Below are 7876 nucleotides of genomic sequence, written 5' to 3'. Positions count from 1 at the left end.
ACTAAATTTATCCATGTCATCTCTAAAAATATACAGCCGTAGTTTGAATTAAAAGAAATATATTTATAATTTTGCTACTACCGAAATAGAAAGAAAATTGTGCATGAATTAACATTAACTAGATTAAGAGTAATATTAACTAGATTAAGATTAATATTAACTAGATTGAGATCCACAAGATTAGCGGGTGCTTGTAGTCATGAGAACTTGATGAACACCTTAAAGAACATAAGAACATGCCATGAACATTGCATCTTCATATAAAAAATGAGTAGAGATTATGTGAAATAAACCTTCCTGTGTATGATTGTTGAGGAAATGTATCTCACTCATAACATGTACTACTCCAACCTGATTTATAAGTAAAAAAGACAAATTTTACGCTTATTAAGAAATATAGTTAAGTACATTTAAGTTTCTTGATTTCATGTGAGAGAGACAACACAATTACGAATATACCCTCAATAAAATTGTCCTTTACTAACAATATTAAGTAATTAATTCAGGGATACTTTTGAAATAAAGACATTAAATGCACATAGATTTGTTGACATTTGCTTATATTTAAGGCCAAAAAAGTTAGAAGACTTTTGCTTATAAATAAGGCCGGAGGGAGTATTTAATCGTAAATTTTGTGTTTGAACATGACAAATTGTATGGGATTGAAATTTGACACTTTTAGGAGCGACAAATGGACTGACGGCCTGCCAATCATGGTACTTTGACTCATTTTCTTCGTATCTTTGTTTGCTTTGCTGACAAGCATATCCTTTTTCCTCATGACGGTTGTCATGACTTCCAGGTGACTGTCATGACAAAACTGTTTTGTGATATTTTTCCTTATTTTCACCTATTTCACTTGCCTTTGTCGTTATTTGATTATTTCTTGAAAACATAACACAAAATACCAGCATAAAACTACAAAATCTATAAAATTGATACTAAAACATGTGCATATCGAGTGAAATAAACTGTGTATTTTACGTGTTATCACAGTGAAAAAAGTAAATTGACACATACCCGATCGTGAGTGCGGACGACCGCACATAGAGGAATGAGATCTATGGTGAGGATGTAATGTCCCAAATTTTGATAACTAATTAATTAATTGATATTTTATTATTTAGTGGTAGTATGCTTTTATTTAAATATTTTATAAATAATATAAGTGAGGTGTTGATGCTGAAATAATTGAATTATGGGGAATAACAAGTTGTAATAATGAATTTTTTAGAATTTTGGGGTTATTAGTAGTATTGTTAAAATATTAAAATAAATAGTGGTAATTGTTTTAAAAAATATTACAATGAGTAAAATAGATGGGGTAAAATAGGAATAGAGAAAAATTAAAGGGGGCTAGTTGGAAAAACAAATTTTAATAACTAATATGAATATAAGGAATAAAGTTGTGAGAAGAGGCAGAAATACGCATTATTTTAGAGAAAGAGGATAAGGGAGGAGACAACCATAGCAAAGTAGAGACAACCCTAACCATCAACAATTCATATTTTTCTGCGTTATGATATTGACCCGTGTTATTGTATATTATATATTATTGACCTGTGTTATGATATGAGTTGAATTGTTGATGTGGTTAACATGAATTGTTGATTAGATTATTATGAATTGCTGATTGAATAATTAAGAATTGTTGATTCTATTAACTTGTCAGTAAGGATAATTAGTGATTTGTCAAAACTCGGGTCGCAGAGGTACTATAACGAATCGGCTACAACGAACTATAGTAAAATTAGGTCGTGGGTCATAATCGAAAATATTGGGCCACGAATGGCGGCAACTGCCAAACCTTTCCGCAAAAAAAAGGGTTGTGATCAGCGGTGGGGTCGGATGTGGTTCGCCACCCTGTCGTATAATTTTCAGTCCCTTTTGGGTTTTTGTGCCAAATGTATCGATGTTTGTATTTTCGAGACTTTTCAATTTGATTCTCTGATCCTTTTACTTTATGATTATGTTTTTAGCATTATAGTGAGTCTGTTAGGTTTTTTTGACAATTTTAGAGCATATAACCCTATTGGCTATAATGAGACAATTTTAGAGTTAAATCAAAGGCTCATAATCCTAAGGGTAAACCAGAAGGGCAAAGGTTTGGGAAATCCTTGGATTGATATAGCGTATTCTGTTAGGTGATGTTTTATTAAGAAATATGAGTAAAATTGATTGTTAATGATTGAATTGTTGACTACCTTGTGAGTAGGCAATGATATGTTAAGTTTCAAGGTGAACCAATGCTTATATGTTGATGTTTTGATATGTTTAGGTTCATGAGAACCACAATGTTGATTTATTGATGTTAAATGATGAATTTGATGTAACTGATTATAATATTATTGAGGAATATCTATAAGTATAGTTGTTGAGATTGGTTCACGAGGACCGAAGATGATAGAATTCGATATGACGACGTAGGACTTCGGTCTAGTATTTGAATTGGTACTTGATAATGGGAGTACGATGTTCGGATGGAGGTTGTTTGCATTTGTTTGATTCATCCATCATGTATATTGGAGTTTAGGTTAGGATTTTGGTCCAACGATGATGGACTTAGGTCCGATGATGATGGACTTTGGTCCGATGATGTAGAACTTCGGTCCAGTGTTATAGGATGGTACCACATGCATCGGAGTAGAGTAGTTGAGCATAGTGTTGCATCATTAAACAAATTATATTATTGAATATGGTGTTTGAATGAGTAATATAAAATGTATTTATTATTCGTATGATAAATCATGTACTATGTTTATGAGTAAATGTGTAAAATGTACTTTCCTTGCTGTTATTATGCCAATGTTAATTTTCAGACGTATTCTCCCCCTATTTGTTTCTATGTGTTAAAATTGTGAAACTGTACAAGTGACTCTCAGATTGACTTTGAGGAGTGATCCAATTTCTAATAGGATATGTTCATTTGTTTTTGTGTCTTTCATGTTTTGCCAAACCTCGATGTTGGTCGATAGTTGTAGTACTCGTAGCTCTGATATTGTAACATTGGGCGATAACCTTTATTTGTTGCAACTTGAATGAATTATTTGTTTTATGATACTTTGATTATTATATTTTCTTGAAATAATGTAGAGCTTTGGTGTGTAAGGCCAAAATATTATAATATTTTAAATGATTTTGAGACTTAAAAATGAAAAAAAAATCACCGGGCTTTTCAGGGTGTTACAGAGGACGAAGTCCCATAGTTTTTTTAACATGTGAGGTTGCAACATTGAGAACGCCTAAGGTATCAAGACTGGTTCTTCTATTCGGGATGTGACACCACCACTTACGACCATGACTCTTATCCCATAAGCCGAGGTTATTACTGTTGCTACCCCCAAGGTTTACCAACTTGCCAGTAATGTGTCCACTTTAACTATGGAAGAGATTCCATAGTCTTCTGTTCTATCAAAGAGGGGTCAGAATGAAAACATGGATTCCTTTATGGAAGAGGGTTCTCTCAAACGGACCCGTCTATCATAGTGGTCCAAGGTCGATGAATGTATTCCTCAGACTCCCTGCCATTCTTTCCTATCATATTCCTCGTACTCCTAAGGAAGTTGTTTATAATGTATCAGTCGATGATTCGTTATTTGTCCAGAACTTATCTGAGGCTAAGAAGATGCAACTCTTGTCCGAGGTCACCTTTAACATGTACTAGACTTCTCTATTCTTTCTGGTAGCACCTGGAAAATGGGATGTATTGGCTGCTGGTAATCTTTCCAAGGATAGGGTTACCTAGAATGGGGGAGGGTGAAGCTATGGAGCATAATTGATTCGCTTTACAAAAGGATTTTGGGGATTATCAGGGGAACGCCGAGCTTTTCGATGCTTTTCAAGAACAGACAAAGATCCACGACTCCCCTGCAACCTTGGTCGTCCAGATCGTTGAGCTGGAGTTTTTCCTTGAAGCGGAGAAGAAACAACGTCAGAAGGCTTCTAAGGTTTTTACTTAGGTGAACAGTCATGCTGAGGAGGATTGGAAAATTGTGCAATAGGAAGTTGAGACTTATGGTGAGGCGTTGAAGGCTCTTGAAGGCGAGGTGGCCTCTCTGAGTGAGAAGTCCAATGACTCCCTTTAAAGAACTGTGTAAGGTGTGTATGGGGTCCCGTTGGTACATGGATAGAGTATCGGGCTTTGTTATCGTCTCCACAGGGATTATGTGATATTGCCGCCGTTCGACAGTTGTTAAGTTCTTAACTTATAGTAACAAGGGGGTTTTAGTTTTCGGTTACGGTAGCTTGCATAAAAAGTAAGAAATTGCGGTAAAAGTTTTGGTTTTACGATTTGAGAAAGATTGTCAAAGTTAGGGTTCGACGATCACTTTGCATGCATATGTTCGATCAAACAAAACTCATAAACTCCATTAGATGATAAACACATTCACAAAGTCCTCCCAATGTGTTTATTTCTAACACACATTGTGGTTTTTCCCATTTTGATCCATTGTTGATTTCTCACACAATCTATCAAAATGACAACTTTTAGGTTTAACTTTTTTAGTGAACAAACTCATTCAATACTATCTCTAGCTAAAGAACAAGGATGGATGAAAACCTAGGTCAAGAGTTGGAAAACACCTTTCAATCATAAACCAACACAAAGAGTTATCAATAAAACAAGGTTTTCACCATACATTCATCATCAAAGAGTTTACAAATGAAGATCAACCCATATACATACAAAGCTTATGATCATCTACATCTAACCTTGACAAAATGAAAGACTTAGCCATTCATTTCCATGGTAGCTTGAGCAACAAGTTTCGGAAGAAGGTTGATCAACATCCGAGTCGAAGAATCGAGATTGGATGGGAATCCACCTTCTTTTTACAAAATATTGTCAAGAGAAGATGAAGAATGAGAAAATGGGGTTTCTAGGGCACAAAAATCACCTCTAGCAAGAAAACAAGTAAAAAGATGATGAAAAATATCTAAGTGTCCTTTCCAAAAAGTAGCCCATGCTACTTATAGTACTGGTATCTGATCTATCATGCTCGCTAGGTGAGCAGAATGGTTCGCCTAGCGAGCCCCAAAATAAGCCAACAGAATAGCCTGCGTCCAGAGGAATCATCCCAGACAAGTTTGCACTGTTCGCTAGGCGAACAATCCTTCGCTAGGCGAAGCCTTCACTTCTCTCATTCGCTCCAGCGAGTCTTGATGATTTTGCTACTGGAATTGCTCGCTACCTGCTCGCTGGATGTTCGCCTAGCGAGTACTTAGCTACTTCCCTCGCCACAACGAGTTTTGATGGTTTTGCTACTGGAATTGCTCGCTGCTTGCTCGCTGGATGCTCGCCTAGCGAGTGTTGATCTTTTTTGGTTCTGTCCAAGTCTGGGAGTGTTCGCTGGCATCTCGCTGCGTGCTCGCCTAGCGAGTACATCGCTACCTTACTCGCCTAGCGAGCTTGCTTATGTTTGCTTTCTTTCTTGGTTCCTTTGCCATCTTTCTTGTGCCTTAGTTTCCTACTCTTTCATGCCTAATTCCTGCACAATAACACACAAATTAAAGGTACCAAGATCATTTCACATAGTATTGCAAATCAACAAAAGCAAGGGCGGTTTCGAACACTTTTTCGACAAAAAGGAGTGAAAGATGCCCACATTTGATAGCTCAAATAAGCACTCTTGGGCATCTAATAACTCTCCCCAACTAGATTCTTGCTTGCCCTCAAGCAAAGTATGCCTCTTGAAGGACAAGAGGATTTGCTTAAAGAAAAAGATTTCTCCGAAATCGGATAAAATGGCTCAAACACAAAAGAATCAACCAGACACAAGTTCCCAATGGTTAGAATAACACAATACACAAGAACTAAAGCTTTATAGCAATGCGAAACATGTAACAATCCACAACAATGTTATCTTGAATGAATCACCCTATCTCTCCTCTTCGAATAAGGATTGAAGAAATTACGCGTTTGCAACTGCGGGAACAATTTCACTCTCCAACAAACAATGTAAAAGTCAATTCAATTCATATAATGTCTAACAATTATAAATGAAAATGCGGAAGCACGAAGATCACTAAGGTCTTTTCCGGTTGTAGCTTGGTTAGGTTTACAAACAAGGGTCATATCTAAGGCCATTGAAAACGAACTTGCCGACGCAAAAGAGACATTCACTGTACAAGCTATTCACACATCTCAACTTCGTTCCACTTGTTTCTCATTTGAAACCTTCACAACTCTTATTTCACAACTCAATTTTGTTTCTCATTATTTTTCTTCCAAGCAAGCATTCATTTTCATTTTCCTTTTTTTTTTCTTTTTCTTTCCACATCGTATTCACAAAACAAATGTTTCTCTTTTCTTATTTTTTTCAATGCTTGCTCGGTTATTCAAGAGTTGTGGCACCTACCGATTCTCATTTTCGTTCTCCCCAACTTATCTTTTACTCACCCCAAGTGAATGCTCTTGACTTTTTACGGAAAAAGAACAATTATAAAAAATTTCAGGGTTTCAAGAATAAAGATTTTGACATCTCGCCTTATTTCAAGCTGAGATTCAACTGTTTAAGCTCAAAGGGGTTCACGAATACTCTCTGCTCACGGGTAAGTTGTATTTGGAACTGGTTGTGCTCGAAAGAAAACAAGCGCCTTGATCATTTCTAATTGCTTCCACAAATTCACAATAATAAAAGACAAAGCATGAATCAAATGAATCAACACAGTTTATTAGAATCCAGCATTTTAGTGTACAATGGAGGTTTCCTCACAATTTGTGGTTCTAAGCCCTAGGTGAATCATTCATTCAATTATGTTGCAAAAAGAACAATATTCAATTACGAAAAGAGTAAAGTTCTTAATGCATTCTAAAATTCTAACCGGAGGTAACCATGTACCTTAGCATTATTCGCTTGTTTATTTTTATCATCGCCATCCAAGCTCGGATTCACCTTCATTGGATACTTCTTTGAGGAGTAACCAATCTAGAAGGTTTGACCCTTAACAACCAGAATTTTATTAAACAAAAGAAATTCAAACCAAACACAATAATTTAAAACATAAACAACAACTATCACTTCAAAATGTTAAAATGTGCGTGGGGGACAAAACACCCCAAAAAGTACATAAACAAAATACCAAATATCTGAAAATACAAAAAAAAATAAAACATAACATAAAAACAAAAAATAAAACATAACATAAAAACTTAGTCCTCATAGGACTCATAACTCTCTTCACCACCGGCCTCAGAATCGGAACCATCATCATCATCATCATCACCATCAGCGTCACCAGAAGCATCAGCACCAGAAGCACCAGCACTCGCCCCCTCTCCGAAAACAGGCCTGTCCTTAGGCCAGCTAGCATGTTGCAGGAACTGCTCACGCGTCATCATATGATGCTCTCCAGAAGGGTAACGTACCTACAACTGTAATAACTACATAGAGTCATGTATATCAATCATGGCACGCTGAGTTGCCGCCATCCAATCCCAGTTGTAATTGCAAACAGCCTGCTGGAAAGGATCAAACCCCTGAGCAAAAGCACCAGGACCATCAGAAGCCCCGATATCATCAACAACTGTACTACCTCGGAAGTTCTTCGGCTTACAGTACTTGGCCACATATCGATCATCGATTGCGGACGGAATCCTTACCTGACTGCGGGAGGGTAGCTTCACCCTCGACTGTTGGCACAAAGCCATGATGAGACAAGGAAAAGCAAGGGGGCAGTTAACTCGTGCCCCCGACTTCAGCCCACTCTCAACCACATACTTCATCTCAATCGTAATGATTCTCGCCACATCGATCTGTATATTAGTTAGAATACAGTGGACCGAGTGTGCCACTGGGATCGACACGATCGACGTGTGGGACTTGGGCTTAATGTTGGTCAGAACCAACATCAAGATCAACTGAGCCAAGGGAAT

Source organism: Lathyrus oleraceus, chromosome 5 (genome assembly GCF_024323335.1).
Source record: "Lathyrus oleraceus cultivar Zhongwan6 chromosome 5, CAAS_Psat_ZW6_1.0, whole genome shotgun sequence".
Taxonomy (NCBI): Eukaryota; Viridiplantae; Streptophyta; class Magnoliopsida; order Fabales; family Fabaceae; genus Lathyrus; species Lathyrus oleraceus.
The sequence above is the reverse complement of the archived record's forward strand: the minus strand, read 5'-3'. Positions refer to the sequence as shown.